At 39.7% G+C, this 14,672-nt stretch overlaps 1 pseudogene; it reads left to right on the top strand.

Annotated features, from left to right (window-relative positions):
- The first annotated feature begins 13,949 nt into the window (after nt 1–13,949).
- Nucleotides 13,950–14,417, top strand: LOC132006946 (ADP-ribosylation factor 1-like; annotated as a pseudogene).
- The last annotated feature ends 255 nt before the right edge of the window (nt 14,418–14,672 follow it).

Below are 14,672 nucleotides of genomic sequence, written 5' to 3'. Positions count from 1 at the left end.
AGGAAGAGAAAGAATCTTAAGCAGGCTCCACACCCACTGCAGAGCCTGATGGGGGCTCCTGTCTCTTGACCCTGACATCATGACCTGAGCCAAAATCAAGAGATGCTTAACTGACTGAACCATTGAGGCGCCTCAGATATTAATGATTTTGAACATCAAAAAATGGCAGAGCAATTAAATACTTCTAAGAGTTTGTTGTATGAAAAAATCAAGAAGATATAGAAAGCACTAGCTATTATAATCAGTAAAGAATTGAGAAAACACAAATACAGAAAATTATAAATTACATGGAGAAAGTAATTTTACATACAAATAATGTTTTAAGTGTAACAGAATAATTTGCAAAAATTTTATGCAAATAAACATAAAAATTTGGGTTAAATGACTTTATAGAACAATTACCAAAATTGATTCATGATAATAATACTTAAGCAATCTACTAACCGATATCCACCGAAGAAACTGAAAATATTTTATAAAGAGCAAATCTTCTCCATCATTTCCTACCCATATAATTTCACAGATGAGGGTTCTTTTTTTTTTTTTTTTCCCCTGCAGATAAGTTTTGTAAAACAGAGAAGACACAGATAATTCCATGGCTATTTAATCACAAACATAACAGGATGAAAACAAAAGAACAATCTCACTGTGTATAACTGATAACGAAAGCTTAAATAAAGTATTGGGCAGGCCTACCTATAGCATGTTAAGAAAGCAGTATCAATCACTCCATATCTGTTTCCTCAGTTAAACAATGTGGAAATTAAATAACCTCAAAGGAATTTTGCAAAGGTCAAACGAGCCAATCCATGTAAAGGGCTTGGAGAACAGCTCGTGGTTCATCATAAATGAATGGATGGATAGGTGAAGACAGAGATATACATTTAGTTAGATTTATATCTAAGATTTATAATTAGGGGGGCGCCTGGGTGGCTCAGTGGGTTAAGCCTCTGCCTTTGGTTCAGGTCATGATCTGAGGGTCCTGGGATCAAGCCCCACATGGCGGGGGGGGTCTCTGCTCAGCAGGGAGCCTGCTTCCCTTGGTTTCTCTCTGCCTGCCTCTCTGCCTACTTGTGATCTCTGTCTGTCAAATAAATAAGTAAAATCTTAAAAACAAAAAAGATTTATAATTAGGGGTACCTGGGTGGCTCAGTGGTTGAAAGCCTCTGTCTTCGGCTCAGGTCATGATCTCAGGGTCCTGGGATCGAGCCCCGCATCGGGTTCTCTGCTCAGCAGGGAGCCTGCTTCCCCACCCCCGGCCTGCCTCTCTGCCTACTTGTGATCTCTCTCTCTCTGTCAAATAAATAAAATCTTTAAAAATAATAAGTAAATAAAATAAGATTTATAATTAAGGTTTATATACGTGAACACACATGCATACATGTCATACCATGTTGTGTGTCTCCTATGTTCCTATGTTTCAATCTTAGAGAGGTACTACTATCAAAAGAATATGTATCTGTAGTCAAAATTGATTTAATAAAAGCAAGTGTTTAATTTGTGTGTCTTAAACACTAAACTAAGGACAGAGTTCCCAGAGCTACTTCTACAGACCTATTTCCATTTTACCTCTAATCCATTTTCCTCCCATTTTAAAGCTATTTCCATGACTATGTCCTCAGAAAACCCTGAGACAAGAGGGGTACCTAGATGGCTCAGTAGGTTAAGCAACCAACTCTTGATTTCGGCTCAGGTCACGATCTTAGAGTTATGATGTCAGCGCCGTGAGATTGAGCCCTGGGTCGGGCTCCATGCTCAGTGGGGAGAATGCTTGAGATTCTCTCCCTCTACTCCTCCCGTTCCCTCTCCTCCTGCTCCTGAGGGGGCGTGCACCCTCACTCTCTCTCTAAAACAAATCTTAAAAAATAGAAAACCTGAGATGTGAACAAAGCTCATCTGTCCTTGAATTCTCCCTCCTTATCATAACTGCACCTCAGTACATTAGTGCTAGCTTAATCAATTGCACTTAAAGCCCCTCCCCCTTCCTCAAGCTTCTCCAATTAAATTTCTTTCTTCACATTCTTAAATTTAAATCACGAAAACCAGGGCGCCTGGGTGGCTCAGTTGGTTAAGCGTCTGCCTTGGGCTCAGGTCATGATCCCAGGGTCCTGGTTTGAGTCCAGCCTAGGGCTCTCTGCTCAGCAGGGAGTCTGTTTCCTCCCACTCCCGCTGCCCTTCCCCCCTTCTCATTTTCTCTCTCTCTCTCAAATAAATAAATAAGATCTTAAAAAAAACAAATTAAAAAAAAATCACAAAAGCCAGAAACATCCCCTTGCCAGGTAGCTCCTTTCTCATAGATTCCGTCTAGGGGTGGATCCCAAATTTTCTGAATTCAGCAGAAGGAGAGCTAAATGCTAAGAATGCTCAAGCAATAGTAACTTTTATCCTGTTGTATCTATACATATATCCTTGAATGCACTGGTACACACACACACAATCCATACATACTGTAACAGAGCTAGGCATTATTCCATATGAGCATAAACAATTACTGTCTTTTCAAAGGATATATATACTATTTCATTGTTTGGCTTAAATATAACTTATTTAAGTACACTCCTGCTAATAAATATTTAAGTTATTTGGTGTTTTTTTTGTTTGAATATATTCCAAATACCTTCAAATACCTCTGTGAATTTGAGAAAATATATGTATACGAGTGAAAATATATGTATATATATATTTAGAAGTAAAATTTCTGAGTCAAACAATATGTGAATTAAACATGTCGATAATACTGGACTGATGTACCATCACACAGGAAGTGCTCAAAAGTCTCCAATTCTGCCTCCCTTACCCATTTTTAAATATCTTCCAATTTTGTAGGTGACAAATGTTAGTTCATAGTTATTTTAATTCCGAGCATGTGATTGATATTAATCATTTTCATGTTCATCATTAATTTCTATGCCTTTTTACTATGATATGCTTTTTCAAATTCACTGCCCATTTTTATATTTTGTTATTTTTTATTTTTTTAATATTTTATTTATTTGACAGAGATCATAAGTAGGCAGAGAGAGAAAGGAAAAAGGAGGCAAAAAAAAAAAAAAAAAAAGGAGGAAGCAGGCTCCCTGATGAGCAGAGAGCTAGATGTGGGGCTAGATCCATGGACCCTGGGATCATGACCTGAGCCGAAGGCAGACGTTTCAACCCACAAAGCCACCCAGGCGGCCCTGTTATTTTTTATTATTAATATGTTAAGTTGCTTGATACATCAAAAAAAAATAGTACTTTTTCATACGTGTGTTAATTTTTTCCAGTTTGCCATTTTCCTTTTGACTTTTGTAGTGAATGTAAGTTTGAGAATTTTATAACATAATTGATTTTGTTTTAACTTCTTTTTTTTTTTAAGATTTTATTTATCTGTTTTAGGGGGAAAAGTGCAGGGTGGGGGAGAATCTCAAACACACTCTGCACTGAGTGCAAAGTCTGATGCAGGGCTCAATCTCACAACCCTGAGATTCATGACCTGAGCTAAAACCAAGAGTCAGACACTTAACCGAGCCACCCAGGTGCTCCTAACATAATTGATGTTTTATGTCTTTTAATTTTTTTTTATCATTCTGATACTATCATGAAAATTATTATCAAAAGAAATGTTTTTAAGTAATCTCTACATCCTATGTAGGGCCCAAACTCATGACCCTGAGATCAAGAGTCACATGATCTACTGACAGAGCCAGGCAGGTGCACTGAAAGTTATTATTATTTTTTTTAATATTTTATTTATTTGACAAAGATCACAAGTAGGCAGAGAGGCAGGCAGAGAGAGAGGGGGAAGCAGGTTCCCTGATGAGCAGAGAGCCCGATGTGGGGCCTGATCCCAAGACACTGAGATCATGAGCTGAGCTGAAGGCAGAGGCTTTAACCCACTGAGCCACCAGGCGCCCCTGAAAATTATTTTTAAAATTGCTAATTCTATCAAACATTTCTTCTTCTCCATTTTGAATATTTTATGCAATGTTTTCCTAGTTAGCCAACTGTCCCAACAATATCTATGAAAGGAAAAAAAATTCCACCTTCACAGATTCAAAATGCTAAATTTATGATAAGCCATGTAGATATTTGGGTCTATTTCATAATCTTCTATTCTGTTGTTACTTCCTGGACTATCATAAAGCTGTATTAATTATTAAAGACTTATAGGATGTGCACTTAAACATTCATCAATCCTTTTCATAATGTTTTAGTTGTGCCTCTCCAGATTCTGCTCCTTTAGTCTCTGCTTCCTCATAAACTTCTCAACAAAACTGCCTATAGTTATTATCTCGATTTCCTTTCCTCCAATGCATTCTTGAACCCAATGGTTTCTACTAATTTTAAAATTAATTTCCAAAACCCAAATCTGTTCTTGTCCAATTTCTATATCTATCTATCTATGTATCTATCTACCTATCTATCTATCTATATCTAGCATGAGTCTCTTTGTATGCATACAACCACAGGATAGGATAAAAGTGATTAATGTATGAATACAGGCCAACCATTGTTTTCTCAGTACCATGCACCAATATGTATTTATTTATGTATTCACTGTCTTACTCGTTACAGTGCAAGATCCATAAGCCAAGGACTTTATCTTGTTTCATGCTTCAACTTCGTTCCTAGAGTATATTTTTCCTGGGTATGGGGTGGAGTTAGTTCTTAAGCTTACAAGATCATTGGCTTCCAATGAACAGCAATTCCATAAGCCAAATGGTAGAGAAACGGTCTTCTTGGTGCCGGCTCCAGCAGATCTAAACATGACAGCTGCCCCCATCCCCAGGGAACTGTGTGTCACTTTAGCTGAAGGAGCATTTTCTACCTGAAAAATACATTCTTTGGGGGAAATTAGCTGATTACCAAGTGTGACACCATTTCCCTAGAATTCTTGAGGGTGAGAAAAATTCATATATTCCCCAGTCCATCCTCGAGTAGTACTCGAGTACTACTTTTTCACCTGACAGAATCTAACCCACTTTCTTAAAGCCAAATGTGCTGGGTTAGTAAATCTCCTCCTGGGAATACATGTGCTTCGTTGAATCCATTGGAGCCACTCATCAGAGGACTTAATTGCCTGTCCCTGTGAGGTTGTCAGCCATAAGAACCGTGTCACTGATTTTAAAGGCAAAAAGTGAGTGTCTGAAGTTGTTCTACTCTTAATGGATGGGGTGGATATGTCATCAGTGACATTACCAAAAGTCATGCCTGTATAGGGAGCATGAAGTGTCCTACTTATAAATATAGAACTTCATTAGGGCATCCACTCACTGCTCTTTCACTCTGCCTTTTCAAAAGCTTTCTGCTATTTGTCATAATCAGGCCTATAGGTCTGACTTTGGCAGACCTAAGCTTTTTGCAGGGTAGATTAAGCTTCAGAAGCAAAAAGTCAATCAAAACAACATCTTAGTTAAAAGACACCTTCAGGCTTACCTACTCCCTACATTCTGCAGATAAAAAAGAATGAGAGTATGGAATGGCAATGAGTTTTCCCCAACACGCCGCCACATTTCCAGGTTAACCTCAAGTAAATGCATGAAGGCAATAAACAGAAGACGAATTATGATGAGTCTCACATCGGGCTCTCTGCTCAGCAGGGAGCCTGCTTCTGCCTACTTCTCCTACTCCCCGGGCTTGTGTTCCCTCTCTCTCTCTCTCTCTTCCCCCCTCTCTCTCTGTCAAATAAATAAATAAAAATCTTAAAAAAAAAAAAAAGAATTTCTGATGTTTTACATGTGTTGCTTCCTTTATAATCATTTCTGGAATTGGCAGAGTAAGGAATTCCAAAATATTTATTCTTCCAGGAAAGCAAAGAAAAAAAAAAATAGCAAAAATTGCAAAATCAACACTTTCAGAATCACAGAAATTAACAAAAGGCTTGCAAAAATCCGAGGAGTGTTTATTGGAGAAATATGGCTGAATCTCAGCAGAAAGTGTGAGCTTTATGGGACTTTAGTTGTCCTATTCTCATATTCCTCTCCCAACCCCACAATACACTTGAACACTAACAATCTCACAACCACAACAGTTCTTAAAATCAGTCACTGTAGGGTGCAGAATGTGCTTGGAACTCCCCATATCACCCAATCCCCAGATAATTGTTACTATTCGACTTGTTTGGCAGTTCCCTGGAATAGCCCCATTTACTATACTTGTCTTTATTTGATATGATTCAAACTTTTCTCAAGTGAAAAGGTCCTATCCCTGGGGTGTTTGTCAAAAACAACCAGCAGCAATTGTTTAATACTGCAGCTATAGTAAGTAGTGATATCAGTTGGGACAAGCAAGAGATTGTGCAAACATTAAAAGAAATAACTTGAAAAATGAGATATCCATGGAGGGCTTTGAAAAACTACACATTTCTTTGAGGATATACAAGTCAGTGCACGTGTGTAGGGTTGTATGAGTGGCCAGAGAATATCCAAACACACTCAAAGCTTTCAACTCGGACTGATCTTAGCTTTCGCTTCCGACTTGTGTAGAACCTTAAGACAGAATGGTCAACTGCTTGCCTAAGCATACATGTTGGAAACCTGGAAAAAAATCAGGGATAAATCTTTTTTTAAATCATTTCATTAAACCTCATTCAATCAGTATCTTTCTACTTCATTTGTTGGATTATCAGTAAACCAAACTGTGAAGTCAAGGGAAAGATAAGAAATCAGTATAGCGTTGGGGTGCCTGGGTGGCTCAGTGGGTTAAGCCGCTGCCTTCAGCTCAGTTCATGATCTCAGGGTTCTGGGATCGAGTCCCGCATTGGGCTCTCTGCTCAGCAGGGAGCCCGCTTCCTCCTCTCTCTCTGCCTGCCTCTCTGCCTACTTGTGATCTCTCTGTGTCAAATAAATAAATAAAATCTTTAAAAAAAAAAAAAAGAAATCAGTATAGCGAATCATACACTCAATGAGAGATGCTGAGACCAGGAAAGAGACTGAGCTCTATGTATATGGGTCATATTTTGACATATGAAATTTCACTTTTAAAGTCACCAAAGGTAGCTTATATTGCTACTGGATATAGTTCTGCTCAGTCATCTGGATGGGTCAGTAGAGAACAGGAATGTAGATAAACCCCTTTATTTACAAAATGACCAATACCAAGGGAGTTCTAAATGCCCTTTCACTGGCATCAGATTCTTTTAGAGTTCCATTTGCCACAGGAATCACCAGGGAAGCCAAGGTCCTACCACCAGAATGAAAGCAGTAAGCTAGTCTTCTGCTTGCCCCAGTTTGCTACAACTCCAATGTTTTTGTTACTGTTGTTGAATGTCCATTCTATACAAATTTACCTCACCCTATCCTAGCAGTTTTTAAGCACACAGGTAAAGAGGGGGATTATAAGACTTCACCAACATGCAAAACCCAAGAACTTTTTAGTTTAATGGATCTGTTATACCTCCCCAGAGGATAGTGAAAGGTACATGATTAAGGGCCAATGTTCTAAGGTTTTCAGAAAAAAGGGAGTTTCCCCCAGTATTTAACTCTAATAAAAAAAATTAAATAAAACTACTAGCAACTTTCAGAAAACAGATACCCACTATAAAACTTAAAAAGAAAAAAAAATGAATAGCTCCCATATCCATTTCATTAAATTAATGCACCCTAAACAGTCTCCCCTGTATTTCTGACACACACACACGCACACACAGACACACACACACACACACACACTCTTAAGCAAACTTTAACAACTAGATAAGATTAGTAGAAAGTTCTTTTGTATGCCAGTACCCTTACCCTTCATATAGAAAATTCTTCCCAAAACCCCAAGCACCTCCAATTCAACCAGGAGGTCGTAGTGAAACCCTCTGTTTTCTCTTTCAGTCATGGTTATTTGAGTTTGTGCAGCTGATCAAAGTGGGGCAAATATTAATACCCTGACCCACAACTACATGTCACCGATCTAGGGTTACGAACATGACTGAAGCCTAGCCAGACAGAATCCTAAGTTGAATTCTTTTTCAAAATGCAACAGGGCAAAAGAGATCCAGTCTCCTGCTGAGTATGATGCAGAAACGTGAAGCATCAGAACTTCCGCTGGATGAGTTTCCTACGGTTTGGAGAAAATCTGGTTGAGTGAATAAAACCAACCCAGAAAGAGAAGCAGAGATGAGAGATGGAGAGAGAATCTAGATGCCTTTGGATTCCATTGCTCCAGCTGTCGTAGACGCCATTTGAACCACTGCCATTTCCATGGTTACATGATCCTCCTGCTTGCTTTAGCTGGTTAGAATTAAGTTTCTCTCAGTAGTGACCAAAAAAGTCCTAACTAATATGGGAATAAATTTAACCATAGCCAAGCTGGACAGAGAACAAGGAAAACATTAGGTAAAGAAGACTTCAGAAAAAAGATAGTATGTTACCTGGATTTTGAAGATAACCATCAGAGAATAAGGGAAAATAATACTGTAGTCAGAATGACATCAAGATAGATGGGTGCAGGACCAGATTCGCTAAGCTTTATGGGACCTACATTCAGAGAAGTCCAGAATAAAATTCAAGTATATCTCAGGGGAGAAAACTAGCCTGCAAATATAACTCTATTAGTTAAAATATCTAGTTGTTATTTGAAGCCAAGAGAGAGAAGACATCACCAAAGGAGAGAGTAATAAATGAAAAAGAGGTTTCTGACAGAACACTGAGGAGCACTGTGTTTAGTAGACCAGGAGATCAAAGGGAACTGGCATAGGAGCTAAGAAGAAAAAATTAAAAAATGGTAGGAGAACCAAAAGAGAATAGTACTTCAGAAGCGAGACAAGAAAGAGAGAGAGAAAAAAACCAAAACACTAAATATGCCTCAGAATAGAGAACTAACCTAAGAAACAAATGATGCAGGCAGGAAAATGTTAAAGATTATTGTCCTGGTCTAGGCAAGAGAAAATGAGGATGATGGTATGTACATAGTAGACAGGAGATACTAGGGAAACATTTAGGTATTCGTTTTCAAGAGTTGGTTATTATTTGGATGTAAAAGATCAGAAAGGGAGAACCTGGGTGGCTCAGTCAGCTAAAAGCCTGACTCTTGGTTTCAACTGAGGTCATGATCTCAGAGCCATTAGATTGAGCCCCACACCAGGCTCTGAGCTGAACACAGTCTGTTTGAGATTCTCTTCCCCCTCTCTTTCTCCTGGCTCATGTGAGAGCTCTCTCTCTCTCTCAAATAAATAAATAAAATCTAAAAAAAAAAAAAAAAAAAGTCAGAGAATGGAAGTTGGGGGATGTTGCCCAGATTGCTGGCTAGGACTACTGGGTACCATTAGTACCATTTACTGAGCCAAGAAATACAGGCTGAGGAGCTGTTTGGTAGGAACAATAATAAGTTCAGTTTTGGATACATTGATTTTTATTTATTTATTTTTTTAAAGATTTTTAAAATTTATTTGACAGAGAAAGAGAGAGATCACAAGTAGACAGAGAGGCAGGCAGAGAGAGAGAGAGGAGGAAGCAGGCTCCCTGCCAAGCAGAGAGCCCGATGTGGGGCTCGATCCCCGGACTCTGAGATCATGACCTGAGCCGAAGGTAGAGGCTTAACCCACTGAGCCACCCAGGTGCCCCTATTTATGTATTTTTTAAAGGTTTATTTATTTATCTTAAGAGAGAGCACAGAGTGGGGAGGGGCAGAGGGAGAAGGAACAAGAGAGAATCTCAAGCAGACTTTACACTGTGCATGGACCCTGTCGCGGGGCTCAATCTCATGACCCTGAGATCATGACCTGAGCTGAAACCAAGAGTTGGATGCTTAACTGACTGTGCCACCCAGCCACCAGGGTACATTGATTTTTAAAGTGTGTATTCTGTATTCAAGTATATATGCCAAGAAAAGAGTTGAATATGCAGTTTTGGAGCTCAAAGATCTGTGCTAGAGATACAACGTTATGAGTCATCTGCTTACATCTGAACTCAAGGAGTATGTGATTTTTGCCTATGGCAAAAGTGAGACATGAAGGGGGACAAAGATCCCTGAGGAAATCCAACATTTAAAGGTCGGCTAAATGATAATGAGTCCTCAGAGGAGAATTCTGAAAGAGCAACTAGAAAGGTAGGAGGAGAATCCAAAGGTTTCTTAAGATTCAAAGGAGTGCTCATGAGTAATCAGTTCTGTCATATGTAATATAGCTGTCTGGTGGAAGGAAGACTGAAACTATTACTTGGACAAATATGGCGGTCATTGGTAACTATGGAGTAAGACATTTTTGTGGAAACACTGATGGTGGAGAAATAGGAAAAGGCTGAAGTGGTTTAAAAAGTAAAGAGATCATAAGGTAATGAAGATACAAATATAAGCGACTCTTAAAAAGTTTGCCTCTGAAAGGAAGGAGAAATGAAGAACTAGCTGAAGGAGGAACCTTTCAGTGCCATTGTAAAGGCATATATGTATTTTTTAATATAGCTTCTCACTGATGCTGGTGTGACACCAGATCATGGTGTCTTAAATGCCATCCTAAGGAGTCTGGAATTTTCTCCTATAGACAATGTGGGACCATTGGGAATGACAAAAACAGATCTAGATTTTCATGAGAGTAAGAGGGTTTTTAAGGATAAGATCAACAAGAAGAGACAAACTAGGTGACTATTACAACAATCCAGCTGAGAGATAATTAATGTCTAAAATAAGGCAGTTGTGGAGGTGCCTGTTGGCTCATTTGGTTAAGCAACTGACTCTTGGTTTCAGCTCAGGTCATGATCTCATGGGTCCTGAGATCAGCCCTGCACTGGCCGCCATGCTCACAGGGAATCTACCTGAGATCCTCTCGCTCTGCCACTCCCCCACTCAGGATAGCATGTGCACACACACGCTCTCTCTTAAATAAACTTAAAAAAATAAGGCACTTGTCATGTATTTAGGGCTATTAATGAGATGGAATTAGCAGGATATGGAAGTAAAACTAGCAAGAATACTAAGGATAACCTGTAAATATTAGTCCTGAGTGAATGAGTCAATGGTCGAGTCACATACAGGACTGGGAACATAGGAGGGGTGAGTTTATGAGTAAGGTAATGATTGGATTTGAGTACACCACACTTGTGAAATACCGAAGTGAAAATATGTAGCAGATGTACAGGAGATGGAAAGAGATGATTAGGTAAAAGAATAACTGCACTTAACATGTCTCATTGCACAGAAGCCTGGTGTAAACTCTCAAGTTCAAAATCCAGAAACATTTTTTGTTTGAAGGTATATTTTATGTTTTCATTTTCCTAGATCGAGTATATATAACCATAAAATATACAGTTTCATTAGTTGAAAAGGTTTTCCCTCCCTAGCAAACTATGTATCAAGAGTTCTACACAAGAGTCATATAATTCAGTAAAATCCCAGAGGAGACTTCAGGGGAGAAATAACTACCAAAGAAACCAACACATTTGGACTGACAACTCTAAATGATGTATTTTTTGTTTTCACTGAAAAATAAGCAATTCTCTGGCTTGGTTTATTATTAATATCATCGCTCTCATATATGCTTGAAAATTACCCACCAAGACATGTAATTCATCTTAAATATGCAGTACCCTATGTTTATCTTAATGGGTTGAGGTTAGCTGACTTTACGGAGCCCAGGAATGTGCACAGCTTTCAAATCAGATTCAGCTCATTTTATTTGGAAGAGGGAGCTTAACACTTTAAACGATATTTTGGGAAAATTACTGTATCACATTTGCTTCCTGTGTGAAAGTGACATGTAAGTCTGTATATGAATTTTATTCCTAACTGCCGTCTCCAAAATCAGGGGACCCTAACTGGGAAACTTTCTTGTTTGCAGGCACTCTGCCAAATTTCAACATCCAGCCAGACACAGGAGAATGCATACTCATTTCCTCAGTGGTATGGTAGGCGTGAAACTCATTTCTGCTTACGAATACAATACTTTTTTAAGTTTCTTAGTTACTTTACTTTGTAGATCTTTTTTTCTTAAATATATTGTGTCATAGAAAGATTCTTCTGTGGTTGTGATTCATTAATTCTAGCAATAACAGACATGAAGTGAGAAGGACAGTAATATTTAACAAGCAGATTGAGACTGGCTGGAAATGCCAGTCTACAGATGCCAGTCTCCATAAGTGACCCTGAATAAGCGTCTCCAAGCCACAGACTCTCTATACAATGCAAACATTATCTATTTGGAAACACTAGATAACTAACTGCATTCATAAATTCTTTTTTTTTTTTTTTTTGGATTCATAAATTCTTACTTTATGTTCCTGTTCTGGGTTAAGTTCTGTTTCTCCATCCCCCTATAGTAGTCTGTGAAACTTGATTACTGGCCTTACTACGTTATTTTTAAAGGTTCTGTGCAGAGCGCCTGGGTGGCTCAGTTGGTTAAGCGCCTGCCTTCAGCTTGGGTCATGATCTCAGGGTCCTGGTATTGAGCCCAGCGTCAAGCTCCCTGCCAAGCAGGGAGCCTGATTCTCCCTCCCTCCTGCTCATTCTCTCTCTCAAATAAATTAATTAATTAAATTAAAAAATAAAAAGGTTCTGTGCATAGGCCTGTGCTATGAGGATTTTTATGTTTTATTCATCATCCACATCAAGCAAAGGGCATAAAGCCACAGTAAGTGCTCAGTAAAGCTCTATTACACTGAATATTTTCCCGTTTTCATCCTATTGATCTCACTTGTATAGGATTAACCACTGGTCTTTCCAGCTCCACTAGCAGAGAAGATGTATCATTATCTCTCCATTTTATTACTTTCTTATTTTTTGATTTTAAAGATTTATTTGTTTGTTTTGGAGAGAGAGGCTGCACAAGCAGTGGGGAGAGGTAGAGGAGGAGGGGCAGAGAGACAATCTCAAGTCAAATCCATGCAGAGCTCAGAGCCAGACATGGGGCTCGGTCTCACAACCCTGAGATCAAAACCAGAGCCGAAAGCAAAGGTAAGGGCTTAAATGACAGAGCCACGCAGGCGCCCACTATATATCCATTTTAAACAGGTCAGAAGAGTACTCATGTCAATCAGATTTTGTTGGTGAATTATAAAATGCTGAATTTAATTTGCAATAGAAAGACCCTGGTTTTTTTAAAAATACTTTTTAAAAATAGATTTTATTTATTCATTTGACAGACAGAGATCACAAGTAGGCAGAGAGGCCGGCAGAGAGAGAGGAAGGGAACCAGCCTCCCCGCTGAGCAGAGAGCCTGACACAGGGCTCAATCCCAGGACCCTGGGATCATGACCCCAGCCAAAGGCAGAGGCCTTAACCCACTGAGCCACCCAGGTGCCCCGAAAGACCCTGTTTTAATTGTTATTAATTCTGGCTGATGATATAGCTTAAAGCCACACCATGCATAATAGATTTGGTTTCTGATATAAAATCTATGAAAAATATAAGGTGGTCAAACCCAATCTTAGGGTCGACAAACTAGCAACTGAAGGATGATTTTGAATAAAAATAAGTATAAATTTATTTCTTATTGAAGTTGAAGAAAAAGTGGGAAAACTTCAAAAATAAATCCATGCCCCAGAGCAGTTTTGCAGGAGTGAAAACAGACCACTGACAGAGCATGCTGAAATGGAAAAAAAAGATCAATTATTCAAAATAATTTCAAGTCAATAATTCAGCAAGAATATATTGTGGGTATGGCCAAGTCACTAGGTACTCTGTGGGCAATGCAAAGCTAGAACAGATTCAGTACCTAACCTCAAAAAGCTGGTCACCTGGGGAAATAAAGAAACAAATGCAGGTCACTACCATACCAAAGAGACTATAAGGGGATGTTAGAGCAGAGGTTCAAAAGTACTGTAGAAACACAGATAGTAAGAGAAATGCATTTGACCAAGGACTGAGGACTGAGGGGAGGCCTGACAAAGAAAGGGACATTTAAACGGGACAGTCTCTCGAAGGACAGATAGTTTTTTGACAAGAAGGCACTAGGAGGGTTGGGAGGAAAACCAACACCTGGCTCAGAGCAGTGGCCTCGTGGTGGCCCCGAGGGCTTCCTCTGGCCAGTGTTCCTCCCACCCGTCTACAGCATGGGAAATATCTTCTCGAACCTCTTTAAGGGCCTTTTTGGCAAAAAAGAAATGTGCGTGCATTCTCATGGTGGGCTTGGATGTTGCAGAAGGACCACCATCCCGTACAAACAGAAGCTGGGTGAGATCGTGGCCACCGTTCCCAACGTAGGTTTCACTGTGGAAACCATGGAAACCATGGAGGACAAGACCATCAGCCTCACCGTGTGGGACTCAGGTGGCCAGGACAAGGCCCCGCCTTGTGGCACCACCGCTTCCAGAACACACAAGGTCTCATCTTCACAGCTGACAGAAGTGACAGAGAGCAGGACCTCCCAACACCACGAATGCAGCTGAGATCACGGACAGGCTGGGGCTGTGCTCCCTGCACCCCAGGAACTGGTACAGTCAGGCCACCTGAGCCACCACTGGGCCAGGCTCTATGAGAGACCCGACTGGCTGTCCAATCAGTTCCCGAACCAGAGGTGAGCCGCGCTCCCCACCCCTCGACCCCTGCCGACTCCCCACTTCCACCCTGCTTTACTCTCCTGTGGTGTGAGAGCCAGAAGCTGTCTACACGGTCGGTCACAGTGTGCTTCACCAGGCTGTCGATGCGTAGACACAGCCGGCAGCCAGGTTTTTATTTAATGTAAATTGTGTTTGTTCCCAATGAGACCATTTGTGGAACTCCTATGCAGCACCACTCAGCTTTTTTTTTTTTTTTTTTTTTTTTTTTTTTTTTTT

This window comes from Mustela nigripes, chromosome X (assembly GCF_022355385.1).
Source record: "Mustela nigripes isolate SB6536 chromosome X, MUSNIG.SB6536, whole genome shotgun sequence".
NCBI lineage: Eukaryota > Metazoa > Chordata > Mammalia > Carnivora > Mustelidae > Mustela > Mustela nigripes.
The sequence above is the reverse complement of the archived record's forward strand: the minus strand, read 5'-3'. Positions and strand labels throughout refer to the sequence as shown.